This window comes from Ammodytes marinus (assembly GCF_949987685.1).
Source record: "Ammodytes marinus genome assembly, chromosome: 9".
Classification (NCBI taxonomy): Eukaryota; Metazoa; Chordata; class Actinopteri; order Uranoscopiformes; family Ammodytidae; genus Ammodytes; species Ammodytes marinus.
In genome coordinates this window covers 22715796-22735646 of record NC_137213.1, presented here as the reverse complement: position 1 = coordinate 22735646, position 19851 = coordinate 22715796, and the positions used below count along the sequence as shown (strand labels likewise).

The window sequence follows — 19851 nt, the reverse complement described above, 5'->3', positions numbered from 1 at the left end:
AAATTGGTTTAATCCTTCTTTAAGATAGTCTTCAGATCTTAACTTCAGATGTCAAAAATGCCACCCGCATAAACCCTACACAAGGTTTTCTTTTTTCCCCCAGCAACAGTCTAATTGTTATTCGTGAGACAGTGTACCATTGTCGCATTAAAATTCAGATCAATAACTTCTGGTCTTTTCAGGGGAATAATACACTTAATAAATACTGCAATTTGGTTTAACCTGAGACCAAGAGAGGCCTATAGCTGAGACATTGTGATGCTGTATCTTGCTGCTGAATGTTTTATTAAGGAGCGGAAAGTGGAAAATTCCCCTTGTTAATAAAAAGAAAAGTGTTTATGGCCAGTGCAACTTGAACTGACTATCATGAAGCCTGAATCTTCACGGCTTTGTTTTATTAATGTGTGTTTCATATTAAGAAAGGTCTAGCAATAACATTCCTGTGGTAGCATTGTGTCCAGTGTGTGTCTGCCACTCTAAATAAAAGTGTGTTGCTTTAGTTTCTATAAATCATGCTACATTTGATAGCATGTCCTTTGCTTCAGTCCATGTCACCTGTCTGCACATCAATGTCTAAATGTACAGAACAAGATGAACGTAGCAGGTTTATTTATATATATATACATGTATATAAAAATATATATGAAAAAAATGTGTAACAAGTAATTTATAATAATAATAATAAACAATATTTTTATTATAATGATATTTTTAATGCTTCATACTATAAATAAGCCTGAAATGGCGTACATGTGTCATATGTGAGTGGGCCCATTTGTAAAGAGACCCCCTAGTGTTTCAGTCATGGAGGTGTATACGATCACTTCACATGATAATACGCTTTAATGACATGGTGCTGAATGTTGAGTCACCGTTTGTATTCATCCCCTGTTGTGTGTGTTCCCTGCAGCCCCCGGAAGAGATTTTATTTAATTTTTTTGAATATGGCGCTTACATTTCCACCACTGTGAAAAGCTTGCTTCATTAAATTGAGTTACTTTTTAATTTTTTTGATAGTTGCTTTTTTTTGGGGGGGGGAGGGGTGGGGTGGGGGCGGCTTTGACTACGAACACTAATGGTCTCTTTTGATGATGAAAAAGGGAAACACACACGCGCGCATAGCCATTTGGTGTGCAGATGCTCTAAGCCTTGAAACACTTCGTCCAAGCTTTAGCTGTAGAACTTTAAACTCCCTGAGGAGAGACGGAGAGCCTCTGGCAGAACAAAACATAAAGAGAAGAGTGAAAGAGGAAAAGAAAGAGCAGAACAGGTTATTTTTTGTCTCCTCCGCTCCTCGAGTCACCTCTTTTTTTTAGGATGCTTGAGAACAAAGCGTGCAAGTGTCTGCTTTAATACAGAAAGACATATCTTAGAAGAAAACCCGAAAATCCGAACTATGCCTTCAACCTAAATATCCATCTATGCTCAAATTCTGCATAGGTTTTTTTTAGCTTCTTATTCAGCTGGGTATGCCTTTCCTTACATATGGTATTTACACTGACTTTAAGACTTCTGAAGCTTAAATCCTCCCTTCTTTCCCCCGCCATGTGCCAGAGACGATAAGGAATGCAGAAAGACACAGTGAAGCTTTCTGTGAGGCTGGAACAAATATTTAATTGATGTCCCTTCTTTCACCCTGCACACACAGGCTGTGACCCAAGGGCTGGCCTGGTCGGTTGTAGCGGGGCAGAGAAGGGCCACATGTGTCCAGGAGATACATTTTTTCTGATACGTCAAACACTTGCTGAGTTGCAGCTAGCATAAATAGCACCAATTTATGGCTGTAATGTCTTTATTTATGTAAAGCAAAAGACAACTTTCAGATACCCATTGACAAAAATATGATATAGGCCTATAGTTAGCTAGACTGTAACTTAAAGCAAAAGTTAGCAACTAGGTAACGTGAGCATTCATCTGTAGACACTTGACAAATTCTCTTTCAGAAACCCTGAAGGTCAAAACAACAAAGTGTATTAGGCTTAATGAGCTAGCTATCTAGCTAAGTCCGTACGCTAATTACTACCCTGTCTCCATTGCATTGTGCTAGGGAGGTCGGCAAGGTAAAGATGGTACGGTCCATAGGCGTGTCTAAAATCGTTGCGAAGTATAGTTACATGAATGTTTCAGGAGGTTGCCTTTAATATTTTTTTGTTGTCAAATAGTGCGGGGGGGAATCTCTAAATCTATATCCACGCCTATGCACTGATTGAGATTGAGGAGTATACAGCATGTGAAGCAATGGAAGAAGGCGGGGAGTATAATATCTCAATTATAAACAGGTCAATCCAAATGATGATTTAATATGCTGGCAGAAAGCTGAGAATGACACATTGACAGACGGAGAGATTATTCCTGGCTCCTCCGCAGAGGAGTTAATTGGCTTTAAGAGAAAGAAGATACAGAGAATGGAGTGAGGGGGATGGAGGAGGCAGTAAAAAGAAAAAGAAAACAAGACAGAAAAGATAGATGGATAGGGACTGATTGCCCGGGATAGAGAGAGGTTTAGGAGAGTGTGTGAATAGACATGGAAACAGAGAGTGTGAAAAAGAGGAATTGCAGCTGATTGAGAAGAGAAAGACCTAGGGATGGGGGTAACCCTCCATGGCTGTCACAGCACTTTACACTCATTAGCAGAGCTCTGCCTTTGAAGCCCTTTATCTCCGGTGGCACGTTTTCACAGGACGGGCATGTGCATCCTTCTATACATTTAAAAAGCACACACGAAGAAAAACAGAAAAAAAATACATAAATCTACACAGATGCATCCATTCACCATAGTCACTTATCATTCCTCAGGACCTCGTCTAATAAGCACTGTGGTTCCTTATGTAAGACGCTTCCCCTTCGACTGACTATCCATAATGCATGAAGTCTTGTATTTGGTTCATGGTGACACATTCTACCTTCTACAACAGTCTCGCTGTATCCGGGCAGACCAGAAAAAAATGGCCAAGAAGAAGAAGAAGAAGAATAAGCTCATATTTATGAGCAACAACAACAAAAAACGCTCAACCACACACAGCACATGTAAACAACTCATACTTGCATGGGCACGTTGGTATTTTGTGAGCATACCTCGTTGAAACCAGCTAGCACTCACTGAAGTTTATTTAAGAACTCAAAGATCCATATATCAATATCATGTTTGTTGTTTTACATTAACAATGGATCAGATTGTCTACGTGAAAGAAAGAAAGTGGCAACCCCACAGAGAATTGAAGAGTGTAGCAGCATCCTTTACACATTACTTCATTCACACAATGTCAGCACACCTATAAGTGAAGATGAAAGTCTCCTGTTATTCCGTCCGGAAGTGCTCACGCAGTATCCCAAGTTGGTTGCCCTCACTGCTAATCCTGTCGCCACACCAATTAATAAGCCTACATGAGCTGCTTTGGTTTAGTTGTATTTGAAGTGAGTTGATCTAATAAGTGAATCAATATACAAAAGGTATAACCTTTTAACTTCATCAATAGCATTAGTGTTCATAATGGATTGTACATGGACTTAATTCATTAGCAGTGAATGTGGCTTTGCACTGCTGCAGCCAATACTGCCACAGGTTTGACACTTATGTAATTCTTCATGACTGAGGGAATTACAATCGAGAGGCTAACATGAGCAATTCTTCCCACTCGGCTAATCCTAATTAAAGTCTAACAACAACAACAACATGACATAAAGCCATAGATAATTGCTTTGGTTGTCCAGCCCAGAAAATCTCTCATCAACCCAGTTTCCAGTTGCATTAAAAAAGTTCCCATAAACCCTCTACGCTATACCTGTCCAGCACCGAAAGGGTGAGCAGTAAAAATGAGCGTCAAACGATAGCTGGTGACTTTAGTGTAGCAAGCAGAAGATATTCCACAGCCTAAGTGACCAACAGAAAATAACCAATTATTGCATTGTCTATGCATGTGCAAAACATGATCCTCCATTTTTTTTGTGAACTTGTGAATACATTTTTTATATGAGACATACAGTTTGCTGGATACATGCAGCATTACCAAACCAACATAAAGAGACTGAATCCTTCCCTCACAGCAACCATGAGAAGGGCCCTGCTGTTGTGGTAATCCTCTGCACACTGCTGATGCTCTGTCACATTAATAGAGACGGTCCCATTATTGTCTTATTCTCTGAGACAGAGCCTAAGGGTGTGTTTGCACTCGATGGGGAGAGCAATGAGCCTCACATTGACTTACCACAGCCCATTTCCTCAAAATAAAAATATATATTAAGTGATATTTAGAAAGGAATTGTTTTTTAATGGGAGACCTCGGGACAAATGCTTTTCTACTTGATATGTGATAACAAACAAAAGAAAAAATCACTTATATTCAAGATTTACCTTAATGTAGTGTGTGTGTGTGTGTGTGTGTGTGTGTGTGTGTGTGTGTGTGTGTGTGTGTGTGTGTGTGTGTGTGTGTGTGTGTGTGTGCGTGCGTGCGTGCGGGTGTTACGACCTTGGGCCGTATGTTTCTAGTTCTGTTTTGTTCTGTGCTGTTTTCCTTTTGTTTTCGTCTGAGAGTGGTTTGTGGGAGTGAGACCTCTGTGCGTGCATGAGCTTTTCTATACAGGTGCAGGTGCGAGTGATTGGCTCCATAAGTGGCGGAAGCTGATTGGCTCACTATCAGCCTCCGGGCATTCAAAGGCTCCGCGATTCATTCAGCCGGGGGCATGATTGACAGCAGCAGCACCCGCTCGCGATTTCCCGAACCACTCTTATTATTCTTTGTCATGTGTTAATTGTTGTGTCTGATTATGTTCCGTAGGGGTGAGTTGTCATTTATTTTGCAGAGTTTGTCTCTTGGTTTTGTTAATGTTTAGGCTAGGGTTTGCTTGTTCTTTTGTTTAAGGATAGGTTGTTTTGGCGTTAACTCACCCTGAAGATTATTGCTGTTTATGTTCCATTACTGCTCAGTTAAAAATAAATTACCATTTATTTTACTTTAGAAAAGTCGTTGTGTGGTGGTTTGGGGATCGGGGAGTGGGGAGTGGGGAGTGGGGAGTGGGGAGTGGGGAGTGGGTATTGTAGCATTTGTGTTGTGTCTCTGGTTCCCCTAGACCGGGGCATAACAGTGGGTGGGTGTGTGTGTGTGTGTGTGTGTGTGTGTGTGTGTGTGTGTGTGTGTGTGTGTGTGTGTGTGTGTGTGTGTGTGTGTGTGTGTGTGTGTGTGTGTGGTGCACTATTTCAGCAACCAATTGTTTATTTCCTGGAAGCCTTTGACTGCACGGTTTTCAGACCTCGACTTGAAAAAGAAAATTGAGGTAGAGTCCCAGAAATACTGCACCAAAGTATGGGAAACGGGCTGGCTGAACAACAGTAATAAGCAATTGTTTACAGCAAGTGGAAACAAACAGGGTAAAGAAATTAAAAGAGTGACACATTGAGAAAGAAGTAGCACAAAATGCACCTCATTTAAATAATCCATAGAATATACATTATACTCTATAACTAAATACATCCTAATTTAAATTACCCATATCAGTACAAGATTGATGATATTGGAAAAAAATAGACAATACATGTCCCCTCTCACAAAACTGAATGTATGTAATTAACAGTTTTGATTTGATGCTGTCTTCAAAGTCTTTTTGCTTCCAACATTTCCTACAATTGAAACAGCGAGAGAAAAACAACACTGCTGATTCAAGTTGCCACTGAATCATTGACTTCCCGCTTGGCCAAATATGGCATTGGAAGGCAAATCATCAGAAGAGGAGAATAATAATAAGTGGTAAGCTCTGTAATTATCCTCTGAAAATGTCCCTCTCATAATGGTTCATGTTCAGGTTAATAAGCAGCTTGAAAGCAAACGTTTGCACCGAGAGTAGGGGGGGGGGGGGCAAAGAAAAAAGCTGTACACGTAAATGTACCTTCTGTGAATAAAAATACTCACATTAGCACAGACACACCAAAGACACCTTGGAGAAGTGAAAGCATTTCTGTGAAAGTGGTTGTTAATGGACAGGCTGAAACGGCCTTAGTAACTAAAAAGCCAGTCTCGGACCGACTACTGTGATTATAATGGAAAGACCCCACTCCCACAGTACACACACACACACACACACACACACACACACACACACACACACACACACACACACACACACACACACACACACACACACACACACACACACACACACACACACACACACACACACACACACACACACACACACACACATGTAGAGGTATAGGTTTACATGGTCAAAAGAGTATTCATTTAGTTATTGTGGGCATTCTATACAGTTAAAGCAGAGCTCAAGTGATTTAATATATGTTCTATAAATGCATGATTGTGTTACTGTTTCATGCCGGTTAATACATTATAAGGTGTAATGTCAAGTTCCGCCACTAGGCGAATCTATTGTATTACTGAGGAGGTTTTGAGTAGAAGAAGAAAACTGTTGTTGATGTGTTATTATTACTGTCGTAGAAGAAGAAGTTTAACGTAGTAGATGCTCGCAGCCATGCAGACAGCATGAGAGAGTAGGACGCTGGCACACTGTATTGGAATATATTCTTCTTGTTTCGGTAAAGTAAAAGAGTGTTACTCCGACGCAAGTACAGCCTCTGCTACTTTTCTGTAAGCCTGCAACAAATCTGGCGAGCTAGCCAGGAGAAAAGTTCAACGTGAAATCGCACGCGGGCTGCCATCACGGGCACCAGACGAGAGAAGTGGACTTTTCCCCGGAGACGAACCTAGAACGAAAAAGTAAGAAAAGAAAAGAACTATTAAGAATACAACATGGATTTGGAGCTACTCTTAGACAGAGCCACTGCCAGGCTAGGTCAGCTAAACCGGGACCAAGTGGTGAATGTCTGCAAATATTTGGAATGCATTGAAGACGAAGAAGATACTGTCGCGGATAAGAGTAGGCGCGCTTTTATCAAAATGGCGGAAAATAAGCTGGACGAAATAGAAAACGACAAAGAAACAGAAGAAGCAATGCAGCTAATTAAAGAACTATTGTCGTTCATGGGGAAGGAAGAAGTTCAGAATGACGAAGAACAGTCCACGCATGATGAGATGGAAGGAAAATTCCAGGAGCTGCAGCAGTCCCGCCAAGCCTTAGAAGAGGAAATAAAAGAGCTTGGTGTGAAACTAAATAAAACCGAGGCTACCACAGCTAGCCACGTTCTGAACCTGCCGCCAGCCAGAGTGCCAGAAGTGACCATCCGCCGTGAGTTTCGCATCTGTGGCCAAATCGGCGAGGGAGGACAGCGTGACAAATTGTCATACAACAACCTCCTCCACCAGATAGAGAGCGGGCTCCGTAAGGGTCATGGTGAGTCAGACGTCATAGAGGCAGTGATAAGGGGCATCAGCCCAGGCCTTAAGCTTCGCGACATGCTCGAAATAAAGCATGATTTGACCCTGCCTCAGCTAAAAATAATATTAAAGGGACATTACAAAGAAGATGACGCCTCAGACCTGTACCAAAAGTTGATCAGTATTTCTCAAGATCCAAAAGAGTCAGCACAGGATTTTTTGTTCAGAGCCATTGAACTCAAAGACAGGCTGCTTGTTTCATCCAAAGAGGGAGAGGAACACTTTGGTGCAGAACTGGTCAAAAAGAAGTTTCTGAGGTCAGTGGGTACAGGACTGCTAAATGACAATATCAAATTCCAGATTAAGCCACACCTTGATAATCTGGAAGTGACTGATGAACTTTTGATTGAAAAAATAAATGAAGCAGCTAACCTTGAGACGGAGAGACTAACGAAGTTGAAGAGGAACAGTGCCAAGACACCCAGAGTGGCTGAGCTACAGACGACCTGGGACAGCAGCACGCAGGGCTCCTCCTCAACCCAGAACGGACAGCCAGAGAAGAACGCCAAAGAGCCCTCCAAGGAAAAACCAAAAGTCGCTCACCATCCACCTGAGCCTGAGGTAAACATCTTGGTGAGAGAGCTTCAGACAGAGGTAGCTGAAATGAAACGGATGATGCTTTCCTCCATGAGTGCTGTGAGACCAACGAACTCAAGGCAGGCGGCAGACAACAGGGACCCGCGCCGGAGGAGAGGCTGCAGGACGTGCCAGGACAAAGGAGAGGGAGACCGCTGCAGTCACTGCTTCAAGTGTGGCGAGCTGGGCCACATCTCCAGAGGATGCAGAGCTCCACGCCAGGCGCAGGGAAACGACCTGGGGTTGCTGCGGGGGGACCGGCAGTGACCCAGCCACGATCGTCAGAGTCCCGAAGCTGCCACTTCTGTCTGCAGGATGAAGGCACTGATAGAAGGTTACAGTTATGTACTGGTTGTTCAGCTACAGTCTATTGCTCTAAGGTATGTCAGAAGCAGCACTGGCAGGAACACAAAGCTCTGTGTAAAACTGTTAAGTTGGTTGAGCAACACCTAGCGGTGGAAGAGGCACAGAGAAACAAATTACCAGAAATTGCTAAAGTTAATTACCTCTCAGCAAAACAAGGTAAAAAGCTAATCCAATTAATTGGGGAACGTAAAATGGTAAAATGTACATTTGATAACGTGCCAGTGACAGCACTGTGGGATACAGGCGCTCAAGCAACTGTGATAAATGACAAATGGCGAGTTGAGCATCTGCCTAATAGCACTATCAGAGCAATAGATGAACTATTAGGGCCAGTAGCACTAAACGGACTTGCTGCCAATCAGACAGAAATACCATTTATGGGGTGGGTACCTGTAGAATTCAAACTAAGCATGTCAGACACTGCTACTTCTAGTCTGCTAGCCAGTACTTGTTTCCAGCGACCCCAATGTGGCAGAAGACCCCATCATTGGCTTTAATGTCATAGAGGAGGTGATTAATGATCTGAAACAACAGCAATGTGTTACACATAGAGACAGTGCCACTGATATTGTGAGCAGCGCTTTTGACATTGACTCTTGTGCAGCAAAAATGTTTATCCAGCTGATGCATACTCACCAATCCAGTAATGAGGGGATTCCAGTAAGTACTGGCAAGAGTAAAGTGACACTACATCCAGGTAAAACCACCACAGTGAGATGTCGCACACACACAGGGGCTGAGAAAGACACTGAAATGTTGTTCTGTCCAAAAACAAGTGCAGACTTACCTGAGGGGTTACAAATACAAGAAGTGTTGTTCACCATGAAAAGAGGTAACTGTTCCACTGTCCCTGTCTCTGTGATTAATACCACAGGACACAGTATCACTCTGGGCCCACGCGTCAGCCTGGGACACATAGAGAGCGTTAAAGCTGTGTACCCGGCGGCCATACAACCTGTGACTGCAGCACAAGTAAGTTCAGTCAAAGTTAAACCAGGAGAGACAGACTGCCCGGACACAGCATGTCCCGCCACAGACAGTAGGGCAGTGTGGGATCCCCCTGTAACATTAGAACACTTAACTGGTGACCAGCAGGCCCTTGCAAGAGAAATGCTTAAACAGGAATGTGAAGCCTTTGCCCAAGATGAGTATGATGTAGGCTGTATCCCTTCACTCCGTATGCACATTACTCTAACTGACCAAACACCAGTCCAAAAGACATACATTAGTGTGCCTAAACCATTACATCAGGAAGTAAAGGAGTACTTACAGGACCTGATTAACCGGGGCTGGATTACAAAATCAAAATCACCCTACTCATCACCCATAGTTTGTGTGAGGAAGAAATCAGGTGAATTGAGACTATGTGTGGACTACCGTGAACTTAATAAGAAGTCGGTGCCGGATAGACATCCTATTCCAAGGATACAGGACATGCTAGACAGTCTCAGTGGAAGCTCTTGGTTTTCGGTACTAGACCAAGGAAAGGCGTACCACCAAGGCTTCTTAGATGAAGAAAGTCAGCCACTCACTGCCTTTATAACTCCGTGGGGCTTATACCAGTGGGTGAGGATCCCATTCGGACTGAGTTCAGCTCCAGCTGAGTTTCAAAGAAGTATGGAGGAGTGTATGTGGGGTCTGCGTGACGACATATGCCTGCCTTACTTAGATGACAATTTAGTCCACAGTAAGTCCTTTGAGGACCATGTAGAACAGCGGTTTTCAAACTGTGGGGCGCGCCCCCCTTGGGGGGCGCGGGGTTATGGCAGGGGGGGCGCGGATGAATATGTAAAAAAAAAAGAAAAACTAAAAAAAAAAAAAAAAAATTTTTTTTTTTTTTTTTTAGTTTTTCTTTTTTATACTAAGATCATGGCATAGCTGGACACAAGTTCTTCTGCTTTGTTCCCCTCACTGCATTTAAATGCATTCAGTAAATTACAGAGAAATAGGTCTCGTTAAAGAAAAAGAGCACCAAGCCCAACCCAGAGGACCCTGCATACATTTTGTTTATTTTAAATTAATATTTTTATGGAAAATCCATGTGTCCTTCTTCAATAGCTTCTAATTCATCAGACCCAGTGTCTCCAAATTATTTGTTCACACAAAATTCCTCGTATAGCCTCTTAATTGTCCTCTCAAAGTGCACCAGATTCATGCATTTCACTTTAAAAAGGTGAAAAAAAATCTCCCGGGGGGGCATACCCCCGGACCCCCCTAGGAGGGTCTGGTTCTCCTCTGGCAGCTATTCTCCTCCAGCAGGACATTGGAGGCACTAGCGAAAAAACACTGGGTGTGTGAATGACATTTAACTAGTCAATAATTTGGGCAAGTCTGTCTGCTTATCTTTCTCACTCCGATGCACACTCAGTCAGTATTATCCATGCTTAAAGGAAGCAGGATTAAAACACTGGATTAAGATGTTAAAATGTATTAAATGTGTTTAAAAACGCACAAAAATGTTTAGAATGTTTCAAAAACATGTTTGGGGGGGGGGGGGGGGGGCTCCGCTGAAATTTGTTCTCTGAGGGGGGGCTCACTCTCTCACACTTTGAAAACCCCTGATGTAGAACATGTAAGGGAAGTGCTACGTCGGTACAAGCAACATGGAATAAAACTCACTGCAAAGAAGTGTGAACTGTTTAAGTCCAAAGTGAGGTTTTTGGGAAGGGTTGTGTCAAGTGCAGGTCATAGCATGGATCCAGCGGAAGTGGCCCCTGTACAGGCTCTAAAAGAAAAACACCCCACTACAGTAGGAGAAGTCAGGCAGCTGTTGGGCTTCCTATCCTATTATAGATCATACATTCAAGACTTTTCCCGCATTGCGAAGCCTTTGTATGAACTGTTAGCTGCCCCACCTGCTACCCACATACCTGAAAACAATGTCAAAGTTGCAAAAAGGGGGAAAACAAAGAAAGGGAAATCAGGACAGTTACCGTCAGGAACACGCGTTTCATGGACTGATAATCATCACCAGGTTTTGTGTTATCTGATTGACAAACTCTCCAGCCCTCCAATTCTAGGCTACCCGGACTTTAATGAACCATTCGTCCTGCACACGGATGCTTCTCAGGCAGGACTAGGAGCAGTGCTCTACCAGCGCAGTCACGGCAATCTACAGGTAATAGCCTATGGGTCCAGAACGCTCACTCCCCCAGAGAAAAATTATAACCTTCACTCTGGAAAGCTAGAGTTCCTAGCGCTTAAATGGGCCATTTGTGAGCGCTTCAGAGACTATCTTTTTCACGCTCCCTCGTTTGTTGTCTATACCGATAACAATCCACTCACATATGTACTGACAACAGCGAAGTTGAATGCTACCGGACAGAGATGGGTTGCTGAGTTAGCTGACTTTAACTTCAAAATTAAATACAGGCCAGGCAAAGCAAATGCTGATGCAGACGGGTTATCAAGAATGCCAATGGATTTTGAGAGCTACATGAGTCAGTGCACCCAGTCAGTCTGTCAGGATGCCGTCAGAGCAACAGAACAGGGTATTTTAGTCCAACAAAAAGAACCGAGCCCACTCCTCAGTTCAGTGTCGTTTAATGCTCTCAAGGCACAGATGGAAGATGAGAGTTTTCTCAATACTGTTCAACCTTTATCCAGAGAAGAGATACAGGCAGCGCAGCAACAAGACCCTGTGATAGGCAGAATGTATGAATACAAAGAGAGAAATGCGAAGCCTACTGTACAAGAGTTAAAGGGTGAAAGTGTTGAGCTTAAAGCGCTGGTGAGAGAGTGGGGCAAGCTTGAAATCAGAAGAGATGGGACTATGTACCGGAGAACTCAAACAAAAAGTCAGCTTGTACTCCCAGAAAGATACCGTCCGCTCATCCTAAATGAGCTTCACAAGGAAATGGGCCATTTGGGTACAGAAAGGACAGTAAACTTGATCAGAGACCGCTTCTTTTGGCCCAAAATGCAAAGGGATGTTGAACATTTCATAACAAATGTGTGTGAGTGCCTCAAGAGAAAAAAACCAAACAGACAGTCAAGGGCACCCATGTTGAGTATTGAAACCACACATCCATTCCAAATGGTCTCTGTCGACTTCCTGCATCTGGAAGAATGTAGAGGGGGCTATGAATATATTCTTGTGATAATGGACCATTATACTCGCTTTGCCCAAGCATATGCCACAACCAACAAATCAGCCAAAACTGTGGCTGATAAACTGTTTAATGATTTTTGTCTCAAGTTTGGTTTTCCAGAAAAACTGCACCATGACCTTGGGAGAGAATTTGAAAACAAACTGTTGCACCACCTGAAAGCTCTCTCCGGTATCAGGGGGTCTCACACTACTCCTTACCACCCGCAGGGGAATGGGCAGACCGAGAGGTTTAACAGGACTCTCCTCTCAATGTTGAGAACACTGACAGAAGAACAGAAAAGTGACTGGAAAAACCACCTCCCTAAGGTCATACATGCCTATAACTGCACAACTAGCGAGGCCACAGGTTATTCTCCATTCTTTCTTCTGTTTGGCAGGCCACCTCGACTGCCGGTGGATTTGTTGTTTGAGACAGAGAGTGAGAACTGTGCCCGCTCCTCCCAAGAGTATGTGGAAAAGTGGGGACGGAGGATGGCTGAAGCATATGACATTGCTTCCAGAAATGCTTCCAAGTCAGCTGACAGAGGAAAAAGACAGTATGACAAAAAAAGGTACGGCCCCACACTCCAAGTAGGCAGCCGTGTCTTAGTGAAAAATGTGACTGAGAGAGGAGGACCAGGAAAAATCCGCTCCTACTGGGAGGATAACATTTATGTCATAAAGAGTCAAAAAGGGGAGGACAGTCCTGTGTTTGAAGTGGAACCAGAATGTGGCCGAGGCAGGACAAGAATACTTCACAGAAACATGCTTTTACCTTGTGACTTCCTCCCAGTAACCACACATGAAGAGAACACTCCCGCCACAACTCGTACAAAGAGAAGTAACAGGGACAAAAACAAACAAAAACATGCGACTGGAAAAGCACTACAAATGAACAGTGAGGACTCGGATGATGATTTTCCTGCAGTGACATTCACTTGGTCTCCATCTGAACCTCAAGACCCACCATCGCTTTACCCCACAGCTGAGCAGTTCCATCCACAAGCCGAAGAGGCTGTCCCAGAAGTGTGTGAGCCTCATCTTGTTGAAGACGAACAGGCCTACACCACAGCTTTGGCCGACAGCGCAGAGGAGGCTGCTGGTGACGATGAGGTGAGCTCAGAGGAGGAAATTATGGAGACTGAGCTGCGGGACCCGTATCCAAAGAGACAAAGGAGGCAACCCCAAACACTGACTTATGATCCACTTGGCCAGCCACACTTCACAGAACGAATAGTTTCCACTCAGGGGATGGATGTAAAAGGCTACTGGCGGCCCTGGTAGTGAACTAAAAGGGACTTTGTAAACCGAAAAGACACTCCTTACCTTTTTTTAAAATTATACCATGATGTGCCTTGTGTTTATTTTGTAGTAGGTAACACAGACGGTTGGCTGATTGATGTGTTGTGTGTGTTGGGTATGGGTTATGGAGAAAAGAGATTACTCAACCAAATGTGGGAATTCAGGGATGTGTAATATGCATTAACTATGTATGTGTTTGAGTACGAAGACTGATGACATCAGGAGTATCCCTGACTACAGTGCAGGTAGTCTAGGTAGCTCATAAACAAGGTTATAACCTAAATATTACCATTCAATGTTATGCATGTCGCTGTATTTGTGTGAAAGGCAAGAAGGTATACTAAGATGTCGGGACGACATTATTTAAAGTGGGGGAGAGTGTAGAGGTATAGGTTTACATGGTCAAAAGAGTATTCATTTAGTTATTGTGGGCATTCTATACAGTTAAAGCAGAGCTCAAGTGATTTAATATATGTTCTATAAATGCATGATTGTGTTACTGTTTCATGCCGGTTAATACATTATAAGGTGTAATGTCAAGTTCCGCCACTAGGCGAATCTATTGTATTACTGAGGAGGTTTTGAGTAGAAGAAGAAAACTGTTGTTGATGTGTTATTATTACTGTCGTAGAAGAAGAAGTTTAACGTAGTAGATGCTCGCAGCCATGCAGACAGCATGAGAGAGTAGGACGCTGGCACACTGTATTGGAATATATTCTTCTTGTTTCGGTAAAGTAAAAGAGTGTTACTCCGACGCAAGTACAGCCTCTGCTACTTTTCTGTAAGCCTGCAACACACACACAAACACTCAATACAGATTTGAGTTGAACGACTCCGCTACAGTCAGTTCCAATCAGATTTTAACAGACAGCAGCCCAAAAGAGAGTCACTCGTAAAGACGAAAAAATGCTGAGAAAACCGTGCATCGGATCAAACAAACATGGCGCCCTCCCTTGTCCCTTCTGTACTTTTCACCCAATGATAGACAGAGAGGGCGGAGGTAGGTACACAGACAAAGAGTACGGTCAATTATTCACCACATCTTGCTGCAATACATTACACTGCATTTATTATACATCATATGGCCACAGCGACATGGCATGCAAGCCCCAGCAGCTACTCTCCCCCCTGCTGGAGTCAGATAGGCTTCCTGCAATGTATCACACATAGCTAATGCATTGGTACTGACCCAAGAAAAGGCAGCAAACTCACAGATGTGCCAAACACACTGACGCACATATACACATAGAAGCACTAAGAGATACAAACCTTATGTATGGTTGCTGCCAGTCGCACAGGTAATAACACTATATTATGGACAGGGCACTTACACACACATACCACCGTTGCTATCAATTTTCCATGCAATGATGACAAAAATCCTTGGCTCTATGAATGGCGTTGTCAGTGTGTATGCTCCAATTATTTGGTCCAGGCTTTTCACTTCCTTGAATGGCTTGCCCTTCTCACAATTCTGTACAGGCATTTATGGTCCCTAGAAGATCAAGTCTACTCATACTGCTGGCCCCTTTACTTTTCCCGCAGCGCCACCACAAAGTTGACATGGTTATTTTTTCTAGTGAAATGTCTCAACAACAACTATTGGATGACTGCAATAATTTTTGGGAAGGATATCCATAGTAACCAGACGATGAACCCAAAACACTTCGGTGATCCTCTGACCTTATGTCCAGCGCATTCCCCTAATGATGTATAGTTATAAATGAAATGATTGCTCAACTTCTCATCTAGTGCTGCCATCGAGTCAATTTTCATTTGTCCAAAACTTGGTTTGTGACCAAATACCTGAAAAACTGTTAGCTACTCTCGTCAACCTAAATTGTATTGTTTGATTTTTTGCACATGCTAAACTCAGATGGTTCAAAAGAAAAACATTATACCTGGTGAAAATCAGCATTGTCATGTAAGCATAGTTGAGGTTGAGTTGAGGTTGTAACTAGGGGAGAACGGGGGTAATTTGTCACACGGGTTGGTTGTCACAATCGTTATATCTCGGAACCAGAAGGCGCTGTCTGTGAAATTTTGGTATGTAAATATCCAGAATTGGGATCAGCTGTGTCTGAAATCGCGCACTTCTGTACTTACACTTACTTTTTTGAGTGCACTTTGCGCAAAACCGGAGAGTGTGCCAAAATGAAGTGCACTGTAAGTTCCTCTGTCGTGCACTCAAAACGGTCTAAAACTTGAGTGTGGAGCGATGGACACTTTCCACACTCAACGGCCGCCATCTTGCCTACGTAACGGAGAGGACGGGACATTCTAATCAAAATAGAGGAGCTTGAAGCAACCGTGGAGACGGACGCGCTCCACAAAAGTTAAATTATATATTGTTTTAGTTTTTCCGCGACTAATGTGCCTGTTTTGGCTATCGGTAACGCAAGCAGAAAAAAATACCACCGAAGAAGAACCGTCAAAATGCAAAGTCATTTCCGGTAGGTGCGCGACGGCAGTTTGGACAGTGCACTGTAGAAATGAGAGCACTGCGTCTATAAGTAAGTGTACTGTAGGGATAATAAAGTGCACTCAATGTAAGTGCACTTACGTAAGTGCGCGATTTCAGACACAGCCACCTACATAGTCTTCCTTGGAGTTAGACTGCTGAATTTGAGGTGAGACGAGTGTTTGTGTTTTTCATGTCAAATTGAAAATATTTAGCTCCTCAGTATTTTTCGTCTAGGCTTTTACACAATGGGTTTATAACAAAACACTTGTTACCCATACAAAGTGTGAAGGGTAAACTATAGTTTAGATTGTGGTTAGCAAGCTAATTAGTTGTCAGATGGTTGTTGGCCTTGATGCTAGCAAGAAATTCAAGTTGGGGTTGGTCGTCACATTTTTGGGGGGTTGGTTGTCACATGTTACCTCAAGGCTGCAGCCAGAAAAGGAACCCAATAACAAAAATAAATTGTCAAGCTGTATCCTCACTGACACCCCAGAGAAGGAGAGCATAGAGCAGGAAAAGGCAGCTAGCATGCAAAAGAAAAAAGGACAACAAAATCAAAACAACCCAGTGCATCCCAAGCTAGACCAGCTGCCAAGGCTACAGTAAGTTATGTAGGCCTATTTGTCAACTTGACAATGCAATTAAACTTTCAAATTTAGTTCTACTTTCTTGCCTTCTTTTTAAGATTATTCCCATTAAGATAACATTGTGACAAACAACCCCATAGTGTTTGACAACTGACCCCTTGATGGGCTGGTTGTCACAATGTGTAAGGGTGTCTTTGATGATTAATTTCTTCTTTATTACAATAAGATAGAAAAAGTGAGGGGTACGCATTTCAAACCAACACCTTAAGCTTCAATTTAATGTAGGAATGACTATTGAAAGATGTTTAGGTGATGAGCAATTCTCACTAGAGTAAAAAGTGTGCCTACTTACCCCGTTCTCCCCTACTTACAAATACTTGGGATTTATGATTGATGCAGTGTTTCCCCTACCATTGTACAGGCCTGGCGGGGCCGCCAGGCCAACGGGACCCCCGGCCAGGCCAACAGCAGCCTAACTTTAAAAAAAAATAATAATAAAAAAAAAAAAATGATTATCAATTTTTCATTGATTCCGTAATAATAATATGCGAGCGTCTGCGCGGCACTGTCGGTCTACCCCTCGTGTGCGCCTGTCTTTACAACCTCTCGTTTGATCATCCCATCAGCTGATCTGTGTGTCTGCGTGTGTGTATGTGTGTCTGCGCGCGGCGCGATGCGCGTGTGTATTCGGTGCGGGTGCGCACTTGTTAAAACACGGAAGACAATGAGCAGGAGCATGACTAGCAAGCAAACGTTGAACTAGTGGCGAAAATAAAACCAGCGCCTGCTCTATGGAGATACTAAGGACTCAGTAACAGGGACGTTGAACAGGAAAAAGTGCTGCGCAAAGTTTAGAAAGTTAAAATCGCTACGTCGCCGTGGCAACACAACCAATCTGTATCAACAGCTGAGACAGCGCTGAAAAAAACGGCATGGACTCGTTTCAGTAAGTTTACCGAAGTGCCACACTGCTACTGCCTTTGACATTCTCAGAAAAGCATTCATTTATTTTCAAGGGACATTAATTTATTTATTGTTTTAACTGTCAAGTTATCTTGAAAACAGCAGGCTATTGTAGGCCTACAAGCTTTATGTTTTTGTATTTTCAATGCTACTTTATTTGTATGTTTTAAATTGAGAAATAGGCTAGATGAAATATAATGGTCGGAATAGGGAATTTGCCTTATGTAGCACACATGTTGATAGGCTAATCATGATGTGTAGCCTATGTTAATTCATTTATTTTCAACAAGGCTATTTGCATTAAAAAAAAATAAGGAACATTTTTCAATAGGCTAGCTTCAAGGTGAGGTGATTCAGATTATTCCAGAAATGAGTCTAAACAGGACCTGTCTATATTAGATCTTAGTGTTTATTGTTTTTTTATTGAAATCCATGTGTTTTTCTTCAATAGTTTACGTGGCTTGTGTCTCCAAATTATTACAGAAAATAGTTATAGGCAGGGCATATGTTGTTTACAGAGCACAGAATTAATCAGATTTCGCCTCTCAAAGTGCACCAGATTGATGCATTTAACTTTAAAAAGGATAAGGTTTCTTCTGCAGGGGGATGCCCCCAGACCCTAGAATGTCCATTCTCACCCAGCAGGATCTAAAAATCCTGTGAGAAACACCACATGTACAAACGTACTGAATGTGAAAGCATAACCCTATGCCCTCATTTTTAACAGGCTGTCAAAAGAGGCTCATCCCAAATGGGGTTCGTTTTGGTCAATTTCTTCTAGAAATTTGGTACGCACGCGGCACGCATACTCTTTATCAGCTCTTACCACCGGGCCTAAAAAAAATTCTAGGGGAAACACTGATTGATGACCACATCTCGTTTAAAACTCACATACAAAACCTGGTGAAAAAACTGAAACTAAAGTTAGGTTTTTACTTTAGGATTAAGTCATGTTTCTCTCTCGAGGCCAGACGACGATTAGTCGAAGCTACCTTCTTGCCGGTTCTTGATTATGGTGATCTGTTGAACATGAATGCATCAGCTCACCGTCTACATATGTTGGACACTGTATACCATGGAGCCTTGAGGTTCATTACAAACAGCAGAGCCTTAACCCATCACTGTACACTATACTCAAGAGTAAACTGGCCTTCTCTTTTTATGAGACGACTTAGTCACTTGTATGTTTTTATTTACAAGGCGATCTTAGGTAAACTCCCTTGTTATTTGTCATCGTATATGTCCAGAAAATGTGTCCCCCATGCGTTAAGGTCTCAGGACATGGTGCTCATGACTGTTCCTCAAGCTCGTACAGAGCTGGGTAAAACAGCTTAAGTTTTTTGCGCCGTCGTCATGGAATAACCTGCAAAAGCAGCTTAAGCTTCAGGACCTAGTAACTCTAAACGAATTTAAGGCTGTTGTTAAGAGTTTGAAGTTGGACTCCATCGGAAATTGTGAATGTTTTTAGTTAAGAATCTTATTTTTATGTTGTACAACTGTACTTAATATCGAACTTGTATTTTGTATTCAAGTCATCTGCATTAAACTGTATTGATTGTTCAGGACTTATTAGGCTAATTATCATGCTGCGTAACTCAGTTTGTTTCCATTAAAAACAATACACCAGCGAAAAATCTGAAAGGTTAGCACTGTCATTGTGAGCATGTATGTATACTTTGTTAGCATTCATTACAGCCTCACAACGCCACTTGCATGGCTGTAGATAGTTTAGTCAAACTTCAGTCCTTTGGAGCGTTGCATTAATATTATATTGTATTCCCTGTGGCCGAATGAACCGACAGCTTTACTCTTTTAAGTTTCGGGCAATTAGCTGGTGCTCTCAACCAGAGAGCTGTCATGATCCTGCTTGGGCCTCAAGCCCTTGTGTTGTTTTTTCCCCTTTACCCTTGTCTGTGTTCTGGTGTAATTGCAGGGTTGGAGTCAGGTGTGCTGGAGTCAGTTACCAGCATTCACAGCTGCCATCAATCAACAATCAACTGCTCTTCATATACCCAGCCCTACCTTCCAGACACTGCCAGATTGTAAACTCTGTTACCCAGTCAGTAACTCTCTCTTTGATAAGGAACATGGTTGTGAGATGAAATGGTGAACAACACTAATGTCCCAAAAAAATAAATGCTCTTTCAAATCTGAAAATCT

The 19851-nt window shown here is 42.6% G+C and overlaps 1 protein-coding gene across 1 annotated transcript in view; it reads right to left on the bottom strand.

Annotated features, from left to right (window-relative positions):
* Positions 1 to 19851, bottom strand: part of gpr158b (G protein-coupled receptor 158b) — a gene marked incomplete at both ends in the record, with an annotated part of 75108 nt that overhangs the window by 43108 nt on the left and 12149 nt on the right. The gene's annotated exons all lie outside the window — the stretch shown is intronic.